A 25,382-nucleotide genomic window follows, 5' to 3' on the forward strand; every position below is an offset into this window, starting at 1 on the left:
GGCTGGTGGTTCAAACCCAGCAGCCACTCCTCGGAAGGAAGGTTGGGCAATCCTACTTCCGTAGTGATACTGCCTCGGAGACCCAAGGAGGGGTCGCTATGAGTCAGGGCTGACTCGACGGCACATAACAACAACAACAACAACAGGTACCATTATACAGGCTTCCATCTGTACCAGAACAGCTATAACATCATGTGGGTATGAGGTAAGATTGTGCCCAAGTGCTCCAGAATTAACTTAGCAATGGAAAAACAGCCTCCCTGCCTGGCACCTCCCTTTCCTTTCCATATGACCCAGGAGTAAACGCAGTAGACCCCTTACAGCCCACAAGCTCTGGTATACTACTACACTGGCTGAGTTTCCCCACCAAGAACCACAGGGTGGTGGGACAATAATTGAGATAATGGGCACTTAGCACCGAGCTGAGCACATGGCAAGTAGCAATCAACAAATGGTAACCATTATCATTATTCATTCAGAGCAGAAATCTTTGCTTTCTACCAGAACCTAGAACAGAAAGAAGCAAGGACATTGCACTTGATAAAGTTTTGTAGAATAAATGAATTCATGAACAATTCTGTCTTTATTGGATCTCAGATGTTTCCCTTCCCCCAGCCCTTGCCTTATTCCACTTACAAAATCCTACTTAGCTTTCAACATCCACCTCAGATTTTACCTCTTTTACAGAGCCTTTCTTACTGTCCCTAGTCAAAATTTCAGGAAGTGGCATATGATCTAGAACCAATGGTAATGAAGGAAGAAGTCAAAGCTGCAATGAAAGAATTGGCGAAGAACAAGGCTCCGGGAATTGATGGCATACCGATTGAGATATTTCAACAAACAGATGCCCCATTGGAGGCGCTCACTCAGTTATGCCAAGAGATTTGGAGGACAGCTACCTGGCCAACTGACTGGAAGAGATCCATATTTGTGCCCATTCCAAAGAAAGGTGATCCCACAGAATGTAGAAATTATAGAACAATATCACTAATATCACATGCAAGTAAGATATTACTGAAGATAATTCAGAAACGTTTGCAGCAGTATATTGACAGAGAACTTCCAGAGGTTCAAGCCGGATTCAGAAGAGGACGTGGAACAAGGGATATCATAGCTGTTGTCAGATGGATCTTGGCTCAAGGCAAAGAATATCAGAAAGATGTTTGCTTGTGTTTTATTGACTATGCAAAGGCATTTGATTGTGTGGATCATGACAAATTATGGATAACATTGAGAAGAATGGGAATCCCTGAGCACTTGATTGTACTCATGAGGAATCTGTACCTTGACCAGGAAGCTGTCGTTCGAACAGAACAAGGGGACACTACATGGTTTAAAATCAAGAAGGGAGTGCGTCAGGGTTGTATTCTTTCTCCACACTTATTCAATCTATATGCTGAGCAAATAATCCGAGAAGCTGGACTATATGAAGAAAAACGTGGTATCAGGATTGGAGGAAGAATCATTAACAACCTGAGATATGCAGACGATACAACTTTGCTTGCTGAAAGTGAGGATGACTTAAGGCACCTACTGATGAAGGTTGAAGAATACAGTCTGCAGTATGGATTACATCTCAACATAAAGAAAACAAAAATCCTCACAACTGGACCAATGAGCAGCATCACAATCAATGGAGAGAAGATTGAGGTTGTCAAGGAATTCACATTGCTTGGTTCTACAATCGATGCCAACGGAAGCAGCAGTCAGGACATTAGACGTCGTGTAGCATTGGGAAAGTCAACTGCGAAGGAACTGTTTCAAGTGCTGAGGAGCAAGGATATCTCCTTGAGGACTAAGGTGCGCCTGACACAAGCCATGATATTTCCAATCACCTTGTATGCATGTGAGAGCTGGACAATGAATAGGGAAGACCGAAGAAGAGTTGATGCTTTTGAGTTGTGGTGCTGGCGAAGAATGCTGAAAGTACCATGGACTGCTAGAAGAACTAACAGATCTGTCCTGGAGGAAGTGCAGCCAGAATGCGCCTTGGAAGCAAGAATGGCCAGACTTCGTCTCACCTATTTTGGTCATGTTGTAAGAAGGGACCATTCCCTGGAGAAGGATGTCATGCTTGGTAGGGTGGAGGGTCGACGAAAGAGGGGGAGGCCTTCAACGAGATGGATTGATACGGTGGCTGCGATGATGGGCTCGAGTATAGCAGGGATTGTGGGGCTGGTGCGGGATCGGGCAGTGTTTCGTTCTGCTGTGCATGGGGTCGCTATGAGTCGGAAACGACTCGACGGCACTTAACAACAACAACAACAACAGAGCCTTTCTTACTGTCCCTAGTCAAAATTAATCCCTCCTTCCTCTGGGTTTCCAAAGCTCTTTATTTATAATTGATAAGGAACACATCACATGGCTCATGTCTTGATTTATAGTTGTTTATCTATGTATATGTCTTCCTAATTACACATATGTTCACTGAGGACAAGGGCCAATATCATTTTCCTTTGTAAGTTTCATAATGACTTTCCACTAGTGCCTTCACATGATGTATGCTCAGTAACTGCTCCTTGAATACTTGGTAGGAGAAGGCAAAAAATGCTGAAGATTGTGAATCAACTGAGCATCAGCACAAGCAGTGGGAAAAGGACTGGGAAGTAAAACATGATCCTGAAAGGTAAGGTGCCAGCAATCCACCATTTACCCAGTTTTCCCAGAGAGAGCACAAAGCAGGCACTGCCTGTTCAGTGATAAAAACAGTAGGTGAGGCCAGAGGTTTTTTGGCGGAATCTCTAAGAGACAGGGTTCAGGCGGGGTCATAATGAAGAAACTCCAAGCAGTGAGTCAATGCCCAGTAAATGCTGCTGCCTGACTAAAATGATGACAGGATCGTTATCTAGGTGTGCATGTCAGTGCAGCTGTGGAGGCCGGCGTGACCCTCTGTCTGCCCACACTGTACTCCCTCTAAGGCTTGTAGAACCCGTTGTGCTGCTTACATCTTCCCTCACACTCTCCCTGACACCTTTATTCACAGAGAGGCCCTTTATCTCTGATCATCTTTCACCAGCTAGGGTAGCCTGTCAGCTGCTTTTGGCTTCCTGGCATTGCACAGCCAGGGCTGCATTTAAAAGCCATCTAACTCTTCAGCCTGAGCAAATACAGGAACTGTGTAAGCAGGTTTTTTAAAGGGAAAACTATAAAATGTGGACAGTAAATTACATTGCTGTTCTTCCCCTCCCAGTGAAAAATGGCAGGCTCTTAAGTGGTTTGGAGCTCAGGCAGTGTTTCAGATTAAAGGGAGGCAAATCTAAACCTCACATTACTTCAAGAGTATGAAACAGATAGAACCTTAAATAGTCTCACAACTGGCAGGGGGAGAGGAGGATGACTGTCGGTTGTAACTGCTATTTTTGCATTATAGACCAGTGGAAGCTCTCTGGAGCTCTTTTAAAGCACAGATATGCCCATTTTGGGGCCCTTGCATGGTACAGTTAGGAGCTTGACTACTAGGTAAAAGGTTGGCAATTCAAATCCATCTAGAGACACCCCCAAAGACAGGCCTGGTGATCCGCTTCCAAAAGATCACAGCCTTGAAAGTGCTATGGAGCAATTCTACTCTGTACACATGGAGTCACCATGAGTCAGAATCGACTAGACATTAACTAACAACAATAGCAACATGACCGTTTTAAAGCAGGTCAATGTAAGGAAATCAAACCGAACAAAATAGATGAATTAGCCAGTGATTCTTCACATTACAAAAGAACACTTCAAAAACAATTAAGACAGTGGTGTAATGCCTAAGGCACTTGACTGCTAACCAGAAAGCTGGTGGTTCAAACACCCCAGCCACTCCTTGGAAGGAAGGTTCTACTTCTGTAGTGATCCCGTCTGGGAAACCCAAGGAGGGGTCGCTATGAGTCAGATCCAACTCCACGGCGGTGAGTTAAGTATGATTATTAATGGTTTAAAAGTCAACCACAAACGTGTTTCTAATGATCTGTCAGAAAAAAAATATTTCCCTTATTGAAGGGCCACAGTAATTATTTAGACACTGTAATAAGTCGCATCCATATTACATTATTTAAAATGTGTATTTACTAGAAGCCTATATTAGGCAAAGGATTTCCTACAAATCCACAAATGGACTTGCTCATCAGATTGAATTGTAAAAGGAGAATTAAAAATGAATAAGTATAAGCTTAAGAATGACATTATTTTAAATTCCAAATAATATCTTAATGTACCTATTTTTATAAAGTATTAACTTTAAACCCAAAAATGACTACTTGATATATCAAAAACCAAACCCACTGCCATTGAGTTAATTCTGAGTCATAGTAACTCTATAAGACAGAGCAGAACTGCCTCATAGGGTTTCCAATGCTGTAATCTTTATGAAAGCAGACTGCCTTATCTTCCTCCCATGAAGCAGCTGGTGGGTTCGAACTGCTGACCTTTGGCTTAGCAGCCAAGCACTTAACCAGTGTACTACTAAGGCTCCTATTTGATATTCTAGAAGCCTTCCCTATGTAATTTGTTCATTCCATAGTATATTTTGAGTGGTGCAGTGGTTAAAGCATTCGGCTGCTAACCAAAAGGTTGGTGGTCCCAACACATGAGACACTCCACAGGAGAACAATGAGGCAGTCTGCTTTTGGAAAGATTTACAGCCTTGAAAACCCTATGGGGAAGATCTACTCTATCCTATATAAGTCACTATGAGTCAGAATTGACTTCATTGTAGTAGGTGGGTGGGTGGAATACAGCTAACCACCATCTGTCTGTCAATTTGTCATATTGTGGTACCTTGCATGTTGCTATGATGCTGGAAGTTATACCACTGATATCTCAAGTACCAGCAGGGTCACCATGTTGGACAAGTTTCAGAGGAGTTTCCAGCCTCAGACAGACTAAGAAGAAAAGCCTGGTGTCTACTTTCAAAAATTAGTTAATGAAAATCCTCTGGTTCACAACAATATTGTCTGATACAGATGAGGAACATGAGCCCCCTTGATTGAAAAGTACTATATACAATGGTCACAACAATGGACTCAAATAAACCAATCATCACGAAGTTGGTACAGGACTGGGTAACATTTCATTTTGTTGTAAATGGGATTACCATGTGTCAGAGCCTACTCAATAGCAACTAACCACAACAGTACATCTAAGACACTGTGTTATACCCTAAAGTGCATACAAAATAATGGTGATGATTTATTTCCAAGGAAGTTGGAGAAAATGAAACAAATATGAACTGTCTAAAAAACAAGGTAAAAAAATTATACAATTAAGTGTCATGTAGAAATTTAAAGATAGTAAATACAACAGGAAAGGAAATACCAATATGGGCTGGAATTTGCACCCAAGCAGGCTTAAAACAAGTCAGGGAAAGGACTTAAAAATAGAACAAAAAGATGGAAAGTGCAGGTGTTTTGGTTACCTAATGTCATCCTGACAAAAATATACCACAAATGGCATAGCTTTAACACACAGTTTATTCTTACAATTTGGAGGCTTTAAGTCCGAGTGCAAAGTGCCACGCTCTAGGGGTTGGGTGAAAGTCCCTCAACCTTGGGCTTCAGCTCTGAATTCTGCTCCCAGCCTACTGAAGCTGGAAGCTTTTCTTCACTCAGCTGCTGGCTGCTGAGGCTGAAAAACTCAAGGTTGACAAGTATCAAGGCACAGTCCCGATATTACCAAACCACATGGCAGGCCATTCATTCAAGTCCACTCAAAGTCCCAAGATGGCAGAGCATGGCAAGCTGCTGAACAATGACTTGGCCACATGCAGGGTTCAAATGTGCCATAAGCTAGAGACCATTCCCAAAGCTGCTGCTTATATACAGGAAGTGGACCACATCCCTAAAGCAGCTACTCAGCTGCTTGTGGTAGATCCCCCCATGGAGTTGATTGTCAATCTCATTGTGGAGAATACTACATCCAGCTGCCCAGCCACTCAACCAGGCCCAGGCAACTTGATACACAAACTTAACCACAATTCCACCTCTTGTCAACTTGGCACCTGTATAGATCTTCAGTGGGTGATATCTGTACATATCTCTTTCACTGGGTGGGTGGGTGACTCCACTGAGTGACTCCCTAGTTCCTGAGTGGCAACCTTACCCCCTTGGCCTGGCAGGCCCCATTCCTCTCCCTCTTGGGCATGGCAGCCCTGCCCCCTCACTCTTGGGCAGTGGCTATGATTCCATCCCACTGGCTCACATGAACGAGCAGCCCCACACTCTAGAACCAAGTTGGTGAAAGTCTGGCTCATTGAAATCTAGGGGGCTGTGGTGGTTCTACCCCTTGAGTTCTACCCCCTGAGTCCTACCCTTGAGGCTGAGCCAGCTCTGCTTCCCATTTCCTTGGTCTCTCCACTTCTGCCAATTAATGCCCAAGGGCAACCCGCTCACTGGAAATCTTCCTGCCCAAAGGACACTTAGCTTTCTTGCTCCATGAGCTGACCAACCTGCTACTCCATCTCATGCTGGTCTCTTCTACCAATTAATGCCCAAAGGCAACCCACTCTGCCAGGAAGCCACCTACCCAATGGTACCTGGCTTTCTCCTCTGTGGGTTGGTAAGCCTGTTGCCGTTTAATGATGGTCTCTGGGTTCTGCTACTACCATCTCTCATGCTGGTCTCTCTGCCAGTATCTTTCTGCCAGTCTCTTGGCTCTGCTGGTGCCATCTCTCATGGCACATGCCAGGGTCTCTCTGCTGGTGCCGTGGGTCAAGGACACACTCCACTCCTGTTTCCACATTTTAGGTACCTGTCAGTGCAGCACCCCACTTTCTCGGTACCATATTCTGTTCCGGTTACCTAGTGTTGCTCTGACAGGAATATACCACAAATGGGATGCTTGAACAAATAGGAGCTTATTCTCTTACAGTTTGGAGGCTCTAAGTTCAAGTTCAAAGTGCCAGCCTCTAGGGGATGTATGAAAGCCCCTCAAACTCGGGCTTCAGCTCTGCCTCCTGCACCCAGCCTACTGAAGCTGGAAGCTTTTCTTCATTCAGACAGCTGCTGGCTGCTAAGACTGACAAGCCCAATGCTGACAAGTAAAAAGGCACAGTCCTGATGTTACCAAACCACATGGCAGGCCATTAATTCAAGTCCATTGAAAGTCCCAAAGTAGGCAGAGCACGGCAGGCTGCTGAACAACAGCATGGCTACATGCAGGGTTCAAGTGTGCCATAAGCTAGAGACCATTCCTCAAGGCTTCTTCTTATATACAGGAAGCAGACCACATCCCTAAGGCAGCTATTCAGCTGCTCGGAGTACACCATGGAGTTGATTACCAGTCTCATCATGGGGAATACTATATCCAGCTGCCCAGCCGCTCAATCAGGCCCAGCCAAGGTGAAACACAAACTTAACTACCACAAGATGTATAAAAAAGGAACAGAAATATTTAGAAGTTATCATCAGATAGAAAGAAGTGGGAATGAATGGAGCAGCATGAAGTCAGTAAGGAAAACAGAGTTAGAAATCAAAAAGATCAAACCCCACAATAGCAAAAGGCAGTCAGTCTGGCTATCATGGCCCTATGTTCAGGCTGACTCTACCATCAAGTTTCACACTGAAAGGATATACTGTAACTTGATGATGTCCAACATACAGGCTTGCAGGTGGCTTTTAAACTTCTTTGAATGATATACCTAGCTTTGAACTCAAGAAACAGTTCTTCTTTTTTTTCCTCTTCATTGCACTGCTGGGACTAACAGTTTTTGGTCACAAAATGCTTAACACAGCATTAACAGGAATATAAAGATTCTAGCCTGCTCTTTTTCCCATTATACTCTTACGATGAAATGAAAGTACTCTCTGCCATAGTAGTAGATTTCTTTAATACAACTCCTGACTCCATTGAATTCCCTTCTAACTATTGGAAATTTAATTCATGATCATACCAAGGACAATGTCATTAAGTCATAGCAAGGTGACAGGCTTTGAGAAGGATCAGCAGATGACCTGCTCTAGAATTAAACCTTTAAGTGGCACTTTAGGGGCAGAGGTAAAAGTTATCTCAGTATAATGAGAACCACTCTCTAGCACCAGGCTGAGGGGCTGAAACTGAGTTTTAAAGATCCAGGCTCAAGGGTGGAGAATAACCCATTTTGGACACTAAAGATGCTGACTATATTCTAGATCATGATATAGCTTCATAATACTTTATACATTCAAAAATTCATTCACTTATCTCATGTTCTAAATGCTTTAAAATAAAAGACCCTTCAAAAGTAGAAAAATATTTCATTAATTATTCATTTATTCTGTTGTGGCATAATAGACTTACAGTACAGAGTACAAGTCTTAAGCATATTTGATGAATCTCTACGTCCATATATACATGCAACCACCACCTCAGATCAGGGTATAAAACATTGCCAGCCCACCAAAAGTCTTCCTTGTGTGCTTTCTCAGTGCTGCTCAGTAATTCAGCAGCACTGAGGCTTATTCTTTTGGAAAATAAAATTTTAGAAAATTGTTCATCCTCTCAGCTCTGCTCATGCCTTTGAGGAAGCTGATTTGATCTTATTAATGTGCTTTCAAAGTATCAAGAAAAATTACCTGTGTTCATGACTTACATCAAAAAGAATCTCATCATTCCTCTCATCAAACCCTAGCCTTTTGAATTGACTCATCGGGGGCTTTTAAAAAGTGCTTTTAAAAGAAAATTGTACCTAAGAAATATTGGTAACAGGGGCAACAAGTACAAGAAAATTAAACCCTCTGCTGTTAAGTCGATTCCAACACATAGCGACCCTGTAGGACAGAGTAGAACTGCCTCATAGGGTTTCCAAGGCTGTAAATCTTTACAGACGCAGGCTGCCATCACTTCCTCTCACAGAGCAGCAGGGAGAATACTGTAAGTATTCTTTCAGTTAGCAGCTGAGTGCTTTAACCACTGCACCACCAGGACTCCTTGGAAAACTGGTGACTTTAAAACAACTGAATCTAGATATATATAGCCCAATATATACACCAACATCTGAGTTTAGTGAAAGGAGGAAAAAGGGTGTGGAGTAAGGGGGACATATGACCTAACTGTTTCTTTTGTTAATTTTTATGATTTCAGCTTTATCTCATTTAGTATGGAAATAAGATATTGGCATAGATAACACTGAAAGCAAGAATCAGAAACAAAAATACATTTCAGAAAAGGGAATTTCACACCTTTCTGAGAAAGTTAGACGGGGTAAATTCATGAAACTATGGACTTATAACTATTTAAGTAGTTATGAAGGTGGCTTTTCTCCCCTGTACCTCACATAACACAAACCACAGACAATAAATATCACTTGTAAAATCAGGCAGAATGAAGAGAAGTTTCACAAATGCAATAAACTATAGATAGCACTGAGAGACTTCACCATACTACCAACCTCCGTGATCAGGGCTTGAGGCAAGTTTTGTACTTAGTAAAGCTTACAGTCTTTAAATTTAATTATCTCAATTCACTGGAAGTACAAAAAAATGAAATCCTTATGAGGACTAAAGTTACATACTTTTGCCCATCACTCAACAGCTGTCTGCAGCATTCTAATGCCAAGTATATGTGGTTTTCTAAAATAATATAACCAAAGTTAGATTTGAGCAGAAGCAACTAAGCTAGAGACTTGAGACCCTGGGTATACCAGGGTCTCAAGTCTCTAACTAACTCCAATCCCTGAGATAATATCTATTCAACCTCCACTACTGTCCATGGCAACAAGAGGCAAGAGAACCAAGTCTGGCTTTTAACTCCCACCTAGTCAATAGCATCAAGAAATATCGTAGTCAAAGCAGGAAAAGGAACTGATCTTTTGCTATCATTACATTACTGTTCACATAGCCAATAATTAAAAGAAAAAAAAAAAAACTTACTGCCATTGAGATGACTCCAACTCATACCGACCCCATTGGCATTCCAAGGCAGTAAATCTTTACGTAAGTAGATTGCCCCATCTTCCTTCTGCAGAGTGGCTAGTAGATTTGACTCAGTCAATCTTTCACTTAGCAAATGCTTTTGGCACTGTGCCACCAGAGCTCCTTCTCATAGCCAAAAGGACACACAAAGCAAGGCCACTTAAAATCCTTTAACAGCTTAAATCTATCCTTAACAATTTACCAAGTCAAATTGCTCATCTGTCTCCATCTGAGAATAAACCACAATGATTTTGAGATTCACTCTCTCACAGGTAAACTTTTATGAGTCAGTCATATGCTTCTTAGAAGACCCTTACCTACAAGACAGATTAGGAGCCTCCAGCAAACAATTTCTTGTGTTCTAGAAGCTTACAATAGCATAGTACAATAGGAGGCAGAATGAAGAACTTCAAATCCCTGTTTTGATACTTCTTGTGTGAATTCAAGGAGCTCTGATGGTGCAGTGCCTAAGGCAATTGACTGCTAACCAGAAGGTTGGTGGCTCAAACCCACCAGCCACTCCATGGAAGGAAGATAAGGTAATCTACTTCCATAAAGATTTACCGTCTCAGAAACCCAATAGGGTTGACCATGACTTGGAATCAACTTGATGGCAGTGAGTCTGATTTTTCGTTTTTTGTGTGAATTCAACAAGGCAATTAACAACTCTGTGCCTCAGTGTCCTCATCTGTAAGCTATACTTGTTGTTGTTGTTGTTGTTGTATGCTGTCGAGTCAGCCCCGACTCATAGCGACCCCTCCTTGGGTTTCCGAGGCAGTATCACTACGGAAGTAGGATTGCCCAACCTTCCTATGCTTAGCTACCTCTAAAAGTTATTTGACTGTGTGGATCATAACAAATTATGGATCACATTGTGAAGAACAAGAAGTCCAGAACACTTGATTGTCCATGAGAAACCTGTACCATGCCAAGATTTTGGAAGACAGCTACCTGGAAAACTGACTGGAAATATCCATATTGGTACCCATTCCAAAGAAAGATGATCCCACAGAATGTGGAAATTGTTGAACAATATCATTAATTTCACATGCAAGTGAAATCTTGCTGAAGATAATTCAAAAACGGTTGCAGCAATATATTGACAGAGAACTTCCAGAAATGCAAGCTGAATTCAGAAGAGGATGTGGAATGAAGGAAATCATTGCTGATGTCAGAAGGGTCTTGGATGAAAGCAAAGAATACCAGAAATATGTTTACTTGCATTTTATTGACTATGCAAAAGCATTTGATTGTGTGATCATAACAAATTATGGATAACATTGAGAAGAATGGGAATTTCAGAACACTTGACCTGTACATAGACCAGAAGGCTGTCATTCAAGCAGAACAAGGGGATGCTGCATGGTTTTAAATCAGGAAGGAGTGTGTCAGAGTTGTATTCTTTTTCCATATTTATTCAATCTGTATGCTAAGCAAATAATCTGAGAAGCTGGACTATATGAAAAAAATATGGCATCAAGATTGGAGGAAGACTCATTAACAACCTATGATACACTGACAACACAACGTTGCTTGCTGAAAGTGAGGATGACTTAAAGCACCTACTGATGAAGATTAAAGACTACAATCTGCATCATGGATTACACCTCAACATAAAGAAAATGAAATCCCCACAACTGGACCAATAAGCAGCATCACAATAAATATAGAAAAAATTTGACATTATTAAAGATTTCATATTACTTGGTTCCACAATCAACACCAATGGACATATTGCACTGGGCAAATCTGCTGCAAAAGATCTCTTTAAAGTACTGAAGAGCAAAGATGTCTCCTTGAAAAATAAGGTGTGCCTAACCCAAGCTATGGTATTTTCAATTGCTTATATGCACGTAAGAGCTGGACAATGAACAAAGACCAAAGAGTTGATGTTTTTGAGTTGCGGTGTTGACGAATACTGAAGGTACCATGCACTGCCAGAAGAACAAACAAATCTGTCCTGGAAGAAGTGCAGCCAGAATGCTCCTTGGAAGTGAGAACAGTCAGACTTCATCTCACCTGCTTAGGTCATGTTGTCAGAAGGGACCATTCCCTCAAGAAAGATGTCATGCTTGATAAGGTGGAGGATTGACGAGGGAGGGGAAGGCCCTCAATGAGATGGACTGACACAGTGGCTGCAACGATGGGCTCAGGTATACAAGAATTGTGAGGCTGGCACAGGACCAGGCAGTGTTTCGTTCTGTTGTACATAGGGTTGCTATGAGTCAGAGCTGACTCAACAGGACCTAACAACAACAACAACAACCTCAATCAACACCCATGGGAGCAGCAGTCAAGAAATCAGATGACACATGGCACTGGGCAAATCTGCTGTAAAACACCTCTTTAAAGTGCTAAAGAGCAAAGATGTCTCTTTGAAGACTAAGTTGCAACTGACCCAAGTGAAAGTATTTTCAATAGTGTCATATGGATGTGAAATCCAGACAATGAATGGAAGACTGAAGAAGAATTGATGCATTTGAATTGTGGTGTTGGCCAAAAATACTGAAAATACCATGGACTTCCAGATGAACAAACACATCTTTCTTGGAAGAAGTACAGCCATAATGCTCCTTAGATGCAGAATGTCCAGACTTTGTCTCGTGTACTTTGGTCATGTTATCAGACAGAACCAGTCCTTGGAGAAGGATATCATGTTTGGTAAAGTAGAGCATCAACAAAAAGGGCAAAACCCTTAATGAGATGGATTGACACAGTGGTTGCAAGAACAGAAACAATTGTGAAGATGGTGGACCGGGTAGTATTTTGTTCTGTTGTGCATAGGGTTACTATGAGTCAGAGCCAACTCAGTGGCACCTAACAATAACACAACAACCTCTCAATTTAATCTTGTTAAGTATATTAAATAAAATAAGAAACATACAATTCCTTCTACAGTCCCAAACTTAATAAGATCATACTTTAGGATTGTAACTCTAAGAGTTCTATGTCAACAGCTTTGAATGGTGTCTCTGATTTTTACTGACCTATCAGAATAAGAAATGGTTGGTATGACTTTGGTTGTGTTCCCTAAGAAAGAGATTCTGACACATATTTCCATGCTAGAATGGTCTCTCTTTTTTTTTTTTTTTTTTTTTTTTTAACGATTTTGAGTTTTGTCCCACATTATTCTCCCTCTCTATCCAGGATCTCCTACGTAGATCCCCTCATACTGGAATGTTCTTGGTAAGTGTCCTCAGGCAGAAGTGTATCTAAGATATAATAGGTATGGAATGTGCCCTGGGCACCACTTGAGGGGGCACTGGAAATGAGAAGTTTCTATTTACCATCGCAGTTTCCATCACCATCTCTAAGAAATAACTGAGCAATTTAAACTAATTGCCATAGGCACTATTTCCTGTAGATACACCTCTGTCCTCAGGATCAACAACAATGGAGAGTAAGGGAAATAGAAATAGGGAGAGGGAGGAGGTGAACTGTAATGTAATTGCAATAAAGAGTTCAGCCAATTCCAATGGTCCTTCTGAGTTACATAATTGAGTCAAGGGACTGAGCCTTTCTAACCCAACATGACCAATCATTCAGTATGGGCTGCTTCCATGAACGGTAACCTAGGGTGAGGCAGCTTTCTTCAGTTGAGGGCAATTTCCAGAGACAAAATCTACTTGTGAACCACCAACCATCCACAGCCCCAGAGACTACAGAAATCAGTGCCTCGGTCCTGAAATAAGGGATCTGGATAGCACATTACACCATCCACTACAGTCTACCTCTTTGATTCACTTGCTTCATATAATAAATACTATCATCACTTCTAAGGAGCATTTTGGTTGTGCTTTCTCTAAGACAGATCTGTTTATTCTTCTGTTTAGTCCACGGTATATTCAATATTCTCTGCCAACACAGCTTTAATGCATCAATTCTTCTTCAGTCGTCCTTATTCATCATCTGGTTTTCACATGCATATGAGGCAATGGAAAACATCATGGCTTAGGTCAAGGGCACCTTAGTCCTCAAAGTGAAATCTTTGTTTTCCAACACTTTAAAGAGCTCTTTTGCAGCAGATTAGTCTAATGAAATACATTATTTGATTTCTTGAAGGCTGCTTCCATAGGTGTTGATTGTGGATCAAAGTAAAATCCTTGACACTTTCAATCATTTCTGTTTATCATGATGTTGCTTATTGGCCCTGCTGTGAGGATTTTTGTTTTCTTTATGTTGCAATGTAATCCACACTGAAGGCTGTAGTCTTTAAAATTCATCAGTAAGTACTTCACATTTTCTTTGCTTTCAGCAAGCAAGGTTGTTCACCTACATATCACAAGTTATTAATGAGTTTTCCTCCAATCCTGATGTCATGTTTTCCTTCATTAGTCCAGCTTCTTGGATTATTTGCTGAGCACACAGATTGAATGACTACGATGAAAGCATACAACCCTCACACAAACCTTTCCTGATTTTAAACCATACAATATCCCCTTGTTCTATTTGAATGACTGCCATTTGGGCTGTGTACAGGTTCCTCATGAACACAATTAAGGGTTCTAGAATATCCATTCTTCACAATGTTATGCACACAGTCAAATGCCTTTGCATAGTCAATAAAACAGAGGTAAGCATCTTTCTGGTATTTTCTGCTCTTGGCCAAATCCATCTGACATCAACAATGATATCCTTTGTTCCACATCCTCTTCTGAATTCAACTTGAGTTTGTGGCAGTTCCTCATCTATGTACTGCTGAACCATTTTTTAAAAATTAATTTTACTTGTGTGTAGTATTAATGATATTGTTTGATAATTTCTGCTTTCTGTTGAATTTGCCTTTCTTTTGAATGTGTTTGAATACAGATCTCTTCCACTTGGTTGGCTAGGTCTTCCAAATTTCTTAGTGTAGAGGAATAAGTGCTTCCAGTGTTGCATCTGTTTGTTGAAATATCTCAGTTGGTATTCTGTCAATTCTTGGAGTCTTATTTTTTACCCATGCCTTTGGTACAGTTTGGATTTCTTCCTTCAATACCATCAGTTCTTGATCATATGTTCCCTCTTGAAATGGTTGAACATCCATCAATTCTTTTTTTGATACAGTGACTATATGTATTTCTTCTCTCTTCTTTTGATGTTTCCCTTGTCATTGATATATTGCTCAAATAATCCTTCAGTTTTGCAACATGAGGCTTGAATGTTTTCTTCAGTTCTTTCTGCTTGAGAAATGCCAACATAATATTCCCTTTCAACTCTCTAGCTCCAGGTCTTTGCACATTTCATTATAATACTTTACTTTGTCTTCTTGAGCTGCTCTTTGAAATCTTCTGTTCAGCTCTTTTATGTCATAATTTCCTTGATTTGTTTTAGCTACCCTCCATTCAAGAGCAAGTTTCAGAGTCTCTTCTGGCATCCATTTTGGTCTTTTCTTTCTTTCCAGTCTTTTTAATGACCTTTTGTGTCTTCATGTATGATGTCATCCCAGTACTCACCTGGTCTTCAGGCATTAGTGTTCAATACAGTTATCTGTCAGTTTTTTATACTGTGGTGGCTTGCATGTTGCTGCAATGCTGGAAACTATGCTACTGGTATTTCAAATACCAGCACGGTCATATGGCGGACAGCCTTCAGTGGTAATTACAGATTCCAGACTAAGATAGATGAATAAGAAGGATGTGGTGATCTACTTCTTAAAAAATTGACTGTTGAAAACCTTATTGCCAGAAGATGAGCCCCTTGGGTTAGGAGGCACTCAAAAAGAAAATAAACAGCTACAAACTTCATTAATAATTAGAACATGGAATGTACAAAGTATGAATGTAGGAAAATTGGAAGTTGTCAAAAATCAAATGGAATGCTTGAAGATAGATATCCCAGGCATTAGCAAGCTGAAATGGAGTTGCTGTTGCTGTTGTTGTTATGTGCTGTTGAGTCACCTCTCATTCATAGCCACACTATGCACAGCAGAGTGAAACACCGCCTCGTCCTGAGCCAAATCCCTGATCCCCACTATACTTGACCCCATAGCTGCAGCCACTGTGTCAATCCATCTCGTTGAGGGCCTTCCCCTTCCTCGTCGACCCTGCACCTTACCAAGCATGACATCCTTCTCCAGGAAATGGTCCCTTCTGACAACATGACTAAAGTAGGTGAAATGAGGTCTGGCCATTCTCGCTACCAAGGAGCATTCCGGCTGCACTTCCTCCAGGACATATTTGTTAGTTCTTTCAGCAGTCCATGGTACTTTCAGCATTCTTCACCAATGCCACAGATCAAAAGCATCAATTCTTCTTCAGTCCTCTTTATTCATTGTCCAGGTCTCACATGCATAGGAGGTGATTGAAAATATCATGGCTTGTGTCAGGCGCACCTTAGTCGTCAAGGAGACATCTCTGCTCCTTAGCACTTGAAAGAAGTCCCTTCAGCGGAATTGCCCAGTGCTATACATCATCTGATATCCTGACTGCTGTTGCTATTGGCATTGATTGTAGAACCAAGCAATGTGAACTCTTTGACAAATTTAATCTTTTCTCCATTTATCATGATGCTTCTTTTGGTCCAGTTGTGAGAATTTTTGTTTTCTTTATATTGAGATGTAATCCATACTGTAGACTGTATTCTTCAATCTTCTTCAGTAAGCATTTCATCCTCACTTTCAGCAAGCAAAGTTGCGTCATCAGTGTATCGCAGGCTGTTAATGAGCCTTCCTCCAATCCTGATGCCACATTCTTCTTCATATAGCCCAGATTCTTGGATTATTTGCTCAGCATATAGATTGAAAAAGTAAGGTGAAAACATACAACCCTGACACACTCCCTTCTTGACTTTAAATCTTGCAATGTCCCCTTGTTCTGTTCAAATGAGTGCCTCTGGGTCTATGTACAGGTTCCTCATGAGTACAATAAAATGTTCTGGAATTCCCATTCCTCTCAATGTGATCCATAATTTGTTATGATCCATACAATCAAATGCTTTTGCATAGTCAATAAAACACAAGTAAACATCTTTCTGGTATTCTTTGTTTTGAGCCAAGATTCATCTGACATCAGCAATAATATCCCTTGTTCCACATCCTCTTCTGAATCCAGCCTGCACTTCTGGAAGTTCTCTGTCAATACACTGCTGCAAACGTTTTTGAATTATCTTCAGTAAGATCTTACTTGCATGTGATATTAATGATATTGTTCTATAATTTCCACAATCTGTGGGATCATCTTCCTTTGGAATGGGTACAAATATGGATCTCTTCCAGTTAGTTGACCAGGTAGCTGTCTCCCAAATCTCTTGGCATAATCAAATGAGTGCCTTCAGTGGGGCATCCATTTGTTGAAACATCGCAATGGGTATTCTGTCAATTCCCAGAGCCTTGCCCTTTGTCAATTCCTTCAGTACAGCTTCGACTTCTTCCTTCAGTATCATTGGTTCTTGATCATATGCCACCTCCTGAAAGGGATAAAGATCGACCAATTCTTTTTGGACTCTGTGTATTTATTCCATCTTCTATTGATGCTTCCTGAATCATTCAATATTTTGCCCATAGAATCTTTCAATATTGCAACTTGAGACTTAAATTTCTTCCTCAGCTCTTTCAGCTTGAGAAATGCTGAGCGTGTTCTTCCCCTTTGGTTTTCTAACTCCAGGTCTTTGCACATTTCATTGTAATAATTGGCTTTGTCTTCTTGAGCTGCTCTTTGAAATCTTCAGTTCAATTCTTTTATCTTGTCATTTCTTCCATTTGCTTTAGCTGCTCTCCACTCAAGGGCAAGTTTCAGAGTCTCTTCTGTGATCCACTTTGGTCTTCTCTTCTTTTGTTGTCTTTTTAGTGACCTCTTGCTTTCTTCATGGATGATGCTCTTGATGTTATCCCACAATTCATCTGGTTTCTGATCACTGGTTTTCAATGCATCAAATCTATTCTTTAGATGGTCTCTATATTCAGGAGGGATATATTCTAGATCATATTTTGGCTCTCATGGACTTGTTTTAATTGTCTTTAATTTCAAGTTGAACTTGCATATGAGCAGTTGATGGTCTGTTCCACGATCAGCTCCTGGCCTGGTTTTGGCTGAAGATACTGAGCTTTTCTACCACCTCTTGCCACAGATGTAATCAATCTGATTCCTATGTGTTCCATCTGGTGAAGTGCACATGTATAGCCACCGTTTGTGTTGTTGAAAAAGGTGTTTGCAATGAACAAGTCATGGTCTTGCAAAATTCTACCATGCGAGTTCCAGCATTATTTCTGTCACCAAGGCCAAATTTTCCAACTGCCAGTGATTCTTCTTTGTTTCCAACTTTTGCATTCTAGTCACCACTGATAATTAACACATCTTGATTGCATGTTTAGTCAATTTCAGACTGGAGAAGTTGATAAAAATCTTCAATTTCCTCATCTTTGGCTTTGGTGGTTAGTGCATAAATTTGAATAACAGTCATATTAACTGGTCTTCCTTGTAGGTGTATGGATATTATCCTATCACTGACAGCATTTTATTTCAGGACAGATCTTGAAACACTCTTTGTGATGATGAATGCCACACCATTCCTCTTTCAATTGTCCTTCCAGCATAGTAGATCATATGTTTGTCTGATTCACACTGGCCAATAACTGGTCCATTTCAGCTCACTAATGCCTAGGATATCAATCTTTATGCATTCTATCTAATTTTTGAACATTTCCAATTTTCCTAGATTCATACTTCCTGCATTTCATGTTCCTATTATTAATGGATATTTGTAGCTGTTTCTCCTCAATTTGAGTAGTGCCATGTCAGCAAATGGAGGTCTTGAAAGCTTTACTCCATCCATATCAATAAAGTTGGTCCAACTCTGATGATGCAGCTCTTTCCTAGTCATAGTTTAAAAGCCTTCTGACCTAACCCTAACATCAGCCCTAACCTAAGGGGCTCATTGCCCTGCACTGTATTGGATAATGTTTCTGGGCTATTCACAAAGTTGCACAGTAATGTATCATACAATGTTTCTCTGCTATTCATAAGGGTTTCCCTGGCCAGGTCTTTGAGAAGTAGATGGCATCTTCCTTCTTCCTAATCTGTCTCAGTCTGTAAGCTGCATTGAAACCTATGCACCATGTGCAACCCTGGCAGCACTTGAAACACTGGTGGCACAGCCTCAAGCCTCACAGCAACACACAAGCCCCAATAGTACACTTACCTGTTCAAAACCTTTCCACCCTCCCCTTACCTGTATCCCTGGCACTGCTCTGCTCTGTTGTTGCCTCTGGCTTCTCTCCCCCACTTTCCTGGCTTGTGGAGGTAGGACCTGGGTCCCTCCCTCACCTTACCTGGATGCCTGGAAATGGAGTAGTATTGGTCATTTTCAACTGGATAATCATAAGGTCTACTATGCTAGGAAGGACAAATTGAAGAGGAGTGGTGGCATCACATTCATTATCAAAAAAGAACATTTAAAGAGCTATCCTGAAGTAAAATGCTGTTCGTGATAGGATAATATTGATACATCTACAAGGAAGACCAGTTAATACAGTTATTATTCAATTTTATGCAGCAACCACCAATGCCAAAGATGAAGAAATTAAAGATTTTTACCAACTTCTTCAGCCTGGAATTGCTCTAAGATGAAATCAAGATGCATTGATAATTACTGGTCATTGGAATATAAAAATTTGAACAAAAAAAGATCCCAAACCAAACCAAACTCACTGCCGTGCAGTCGGATCTGACTCATAACAACCCCTCCTTGGGTTTCCAAGGCAGTATCACTACTGAAGTAGATGGCTCAACTTTCCTTCTGAGGAGTGGTTGGTGGGTTTCAACCACCAGCCTTCTGTTTAGCAGTCAAATGCCTTAGGCACCAGAGCTCCCAAAGAAAGATCAGTAGTTGGAAAATACAGCCTTGGTGATAGAATCAATGCAGGTGATCACATGATTAAATTTTACAAGATCAATGACCTATTGATTGGAAATACTTTTTCTCAACAACAAAAATGGCAATTATACACATGGACCTTGCTGGGTAGAATATATATGAATCAAATAGACTGCATATGTGGAAAGAGATGATGGAGAAGCTTAATATCATTAGTAAGAGCAAGGCCTGGGACCAACTGAGGAACAGATTATCAGTTGCTCATATGCAAGTTTAAGCTGAAGCTAAAGAAAGTTAAAATAAGTCCATGAGAGCCAAAGTATGACCTTCAATATATTCCACATGAATTTAGAGACCATATCAAGAATAGATTTTACTATCCAATACTCTTCAAAATGTTTGGGAATTCCTCTTTCCCAGCACACAGTAACCTGAGCAATTGGCCGTAGGCCCTTTGGGGAAAGACTGACAGAACATTACCATATAGATTTGTCTTGTTGTATGGTGCTTCTTTCTGAGGACCCAATTTTCCTTCAATTAATGGATTCTAAGTCAGAAAACTGGCTCAGATACAAAACCTAGGGCAAGATTATGGCTTTTTTTAGGGTAGTAGTCTTCAGCTTCCTGGTTATCCATCCTGGATTTCTTTTGATGGTGGAATCTGAGCCAAATCCATGTAGGTGTCTCAACTACCTTAACTACGGAAATGCCTGTTCTATTAACCATCTCAAAGGTTCTCTGTAGATCAGGCTTTCCCCTGTCCCCAATTACACTGTTTTTTTCAAGCTTTTTATTTTTTTTTAATTCCTTCAGTAAAAAGATGTACCTTATTCAACATGTTTTCACTCACAGTTCTCTTACCAAACATATTCTGAATATATTACCCTTTATTTAAAGAATGATAACAAAGGTCCTACATAATAATATAATTTTTCACCCTTAGTTAGGGTCAAGGAGCTCTAGTAGCATAGTGCCTAAGGCATTTGACTGCTCACCAGAAGGCTGGCGGTTCAAATGCACCAGCCACTCTTCAGAAGGAAGATTGGGCAATCTACTTCCACAGTGATACCACCTCAGAAACCTAAGGAGGGGTCACTATGAGTCAGATCTGACTTGACGGCAGTAAGGTTTTTTTTGTTGTTGAGTTAGAGTCAACTGTATGTCTATTTGTAACAAGCATGAAAGAGATCTCTGATCTTTGCCAATCGATCAGAATAAAAAAATAAATAAAAACAGTATGACTTCGGTTGTGTTTCCTGAGAAATGGACTCTGAAACAGTTATTTCCAAACAATAATGTTCTTGAGAAATGTTCTCAGGATCAACAACTATGGAGGAGTAAAGGAAATGAGGGTGGGAAGAGGGAGGAGCTGAATTGTATTACAGTTGCAACAAAGGGTTCAGCCAGTCCTCAGGGTGATATGGAGCTGGATGGTTTTTCTAAGTTATACTATCTTGAGTCAAATACTGAGCCTTAAAACTAAGCTCTTCAGAGATAATATATATCCTTATACTTCCAGGTACTGTGTACTTGAGAAAGTGCTCTTACTCAAGAAAGTTATCTATCTGACCTTCCCATAGTCTAACAGCTTAATGCCTATATGCTTATAGAAATGACCACAAAACAAAATTTAAATACCACCTGGAACATTTAATTCTCTAACATTGTCCATAAAGTTTTTTCTCCTTTTATGCTTTGTTTTTATTTTCTCCATCTTTATTGCAGAATAATTAATATAAAATATAAATCACCAATTTTAAGTGGACATGATGATGATTTTTTTTTTTTTCTGTTCCTTTCTCCCTTCATTACCAGTAACCACCAATCTTCTTTTATCACAATGTATTCACCTATGCCAGTTTCATATAACTGGGATCATATAATCAAATATTTGAAAACTTTAATACTTTCTCTGTTTATTATGATATTGCTTATTGATCCAATTGGGTGTGGTCCTTAGTTTTCTGCTTTCAGCCTGCAGAACAGAAGAGTCTATTTATTTGTTGCCAAGAGACCCCCCACTTTCACACTTCCCCTTCAATTGGTGACTAATCACTCACACCCTTTCATTGTTTTTCTCCTTCATTAGTGAAACATGATCCATCCTATTTCATCATTCTTATAATTAGTACCTGCACCTCTCAAAAGTCTGAAATGGTGCACCCACCAGTTCATTTCCTTCCATCAGTATCTCTTCCCATGTCACCACCAATGAAAGTGTTAACAACTAAATGTTTACCTCATGATAGGGAATATCTACCACAGATGAGACTTCATGTTTATCCAGCTGCAAGTGACCAAGTTCCAAAATCCCATTTGAGAGTCAGCTTCCTCAGAGCCCATATGCCTGGGAACAAATCTCTTAGGTCAGGTCCCAGGAAACAGATACTGAAGGAAATATGAGAGCTGGTCATTTATTTAGATTGCTCTAGGGATCAATACCTGGAGAAGTAGGTGTGCACAGAAACAGTTGAACTTCAATGGAGTCACCACAAAAGATTCAGCTATAACACCGGGGATTTCTGGAGCTTGGATAGTCTTTTCCCAAAGCAAATGGATTGAACCTCTATTTTTCTGCCAAAACCCGTCATTAGATGTAAATGGCACCATGGAAAGGGCTGTGACCTTGTGTGAGAAGGCTCTCTTTGAGGGCAATTCCCAGAGAGGGACTCAGCTAAAGGTTCCATCAGCCTCCATTTCTCAGTTACTAGGAGAATTAATGTCTTAGTTCCCAGGAGAGATATGGGCAGTGCCCCATAGCATCCACTACATATTATAAACACACACACACACATATACATATACATGCACACATGCACATGTATATGCACACACAATATGTTTATTTTTCAATGTACGGTCAAGAAAAAATGCTTGCTTTGCTAGATATTTCTAAGAAAAATAAGACACCTCACCCTTCAAAATGCTGAAGACTATTCTTCTACCACAAGGCAAATACACAAATTATTTCAATCAAGGACAGGATCAAGAATTTAAATGCTCTTACCACAAGGAAACAAAGTATAACACCTAACATAGATAAATGTAGGTTTAAAATATTTAACTGCACAAACATAGGCTAGTGGAGACCTGGTATGACAATACTTCATGCAGAAAATATCCAGAGGGGTTAGTTGTTTCTAAGTTTAATATGTGTCCAGAGTATAAGGCCTGGTGATTTATTTCTGACAAATCAGCCATTGAAAATCCTTTGAAACACAGTTCTACTCTGACACACATGGGGTCTCCTTGAGTTGGGATTCACTCAATGGCAATGGGTAAAAAATTAAAAAAGGAAAGGAAATGCATTCTTAGTCTCAATTAATAGAAAGTAGTGTTATGTGGGAGTCTAAAATCGGGGGGGACTTGGTGTGTATAAATATAGCAGTCTGAAAGCAGAGCATTAACTCCACTTTAAAGTCTTGACATGAGTCTAGAATCCTTGTTGAATTTTAAAGGTGCCTTTTCTAACAGCTGTTCCTCTAATCTTCATGTTGACCTAACCTTGATGCTAACTAACCTAACCATATACCCTAAAGGAGACAGTCTTTTTCTCTGAGGTCTGGTAGGTGCAGAGTATCATAATCCAGTCCCAAAGGGTCTTTCTACTGTGGTCTAACAGATGCAAAATATGATAGTGTATACACAAAGAGTTTTGGTGTATAGCATTATTGATAAATCTTTACAATGGGCCCCCAGAAACAAGCATGATTGATAAAACAATTTTTATACCAGGTTACCAGAAAATCCTGTCCTGTGGCCATCGTATAATAAATGGAAGAGTATGTACACTTGTAATTATGTATCTTTAACCAATCATGCAGTCCCACATATGTTATCCACCCATCCCTACTAAATCTCCACCCTTAGGTATCCTATCTTGGACTCCTCTGATTGTCTTTTAGCCAACTATAATTTTGTAACTTTTAGTACTGCTTCAGCTGTACAAAATTGCTAATCTTCTAAAAGATTAAAACCATTGTCAAACCACTCACAAATTTAAATAAGGAAAAGAAAGAGAAGTAAAAAACATGAATAAGAAATGAAATGGGCAATGTCATGACAGAACCAACTGAAATAAAAAGTAGAATAACATAATAATATAAAGAACTATATTCCAACAAATTTGAAAACCTAGAGGAAATGGACAAAATTCTAGAAACATATGATCTATCTAAACTAACACAGACTGAGAGAAAATTTGAACAGGCTTATAACAAACAAAGAAACTAAATAGGTAATTAAAAAAAAAAAAAAAAAAAAAAAAAAACTCCCAAACAAGAAAAGTTCTGGCCCAGACAGCTTCATTGGCAAATTCTACCAAACAGTCAGAGAAGAGCTGACGGGGATCCTACTCAAACTACTCCAGAACACATAAAAAAAATGGAATACTTCCAAACTCATTTTATGCAGCAACATAATCCTGATACCAAAACCAAGCAAAGACACCACTAAAAAATAAAATTATGGACCAATACCCCTCATGAATCATGAATATAGACACTAAAATCTAACAAAATCCTACTCAATAGACTCCAATATTATATCAAAAATAATAATAATAATACATCACAACCAAGTGAGATTCATACCAGTATGAAAGGATGGTCCAACATTACAAAAACAATCATTATAATCCACTACATAAATAAAGCAAAGAAAAGGAACCACAAGATCATATCATTCAATTCAGATAAGGTGATGATAGTAAAATCCAACACCCATTACTGAGAAAAACTCTTAGAATAATAGAAAAAATATACCTCAACTTTATTAAAGGCATATACGTAAAACCAATGCCCAATATTATTCTCAATGAAGGGAGAATGAAAGCATTCTCCTTGAGAATGGGAACCAAACAGAGAGGCCTTCTATCATCACTCCTGTTCAACATTGTATTGAAAGTCCTAGGTAGGGCAATAAAGCAAGAAAATAAACTGAAAGTCATCCAAACTTGTAAGGAAGAAGGAAAACTATCCCTTTTTGCAGATGATGTCATCCTATACATAGAAGATCCCAGAGACTCAGCAAGAAAACTAATGGAACTAATTGAGAGACTCAGCAAAGTGACAGATACAAGATCAAAATATAAACATCAGTCAGATTCCTCTGCATCAACAAAGAGATCTCTGAAAAGGAAATAAAGAAATAATATCATTTATAATAGCTACCAAAAAGATAAAATGCTGTTGTTGTTAGGTGCCGTTGAGTCATCTGTCACTCATAGCAACCCTATGCACAACAAAACGAAATACTTCCCAGTCCTGTGTCAGCCCCACAATCCTTGCTATACCTAAGCTCAACATTGCAGCCACTGTGTCAATTCATCTTGTTGAGGGCCTTCCCCTTTTTTGTTGACCCTCCACGTTACCAAGCATGCTTTTTCTCTAGGGAATGGTCCCTTATGACAACATGACCAAAGTAGGTGAGAGTAAATCTGATCATTCTTGCCTCCAAGGAGCATTCTGGCTGCACTTCCTCCAAGACAGATTTGTTAGTTCTTTTAGCAGTCCATGGTATTCTTCACCATAACTCAAAAGCATCAACTCTTCTTTGGTCTTCTTTATTCATTGTCTAGCTCTCACATGCATAAGAGGTGGTTGGAAATACCATGGCTTGGGTTAGGTACACCTTAGTCTTCAAGAAGACATCTTTGCTCTTCCGCACCTGAAAGAGGTCTTTTGCAGCAGATTTACCCAATGCAATACATCATTGGATGTCTTG

The sequence above is a fragment of the Orycteropus afer genome, unplaced genomic scaffold (genome assembly GCF_000298275.1).
Source record: "Orycteropus afer afer isolate SDZICR_OR568_19922 unplaced genomic scaffold, OryAfe1.0 scaffold00093, whole genome shotgun sequence".
In the NCBI taxonomy this organism is placed as follows: domain Eukaryota; kingdom Metazoa; phylum Chordata; class Mammalia; order Tubulidentata; family Orycteropodidae; genus Orycteropus; species Orycteropus afer.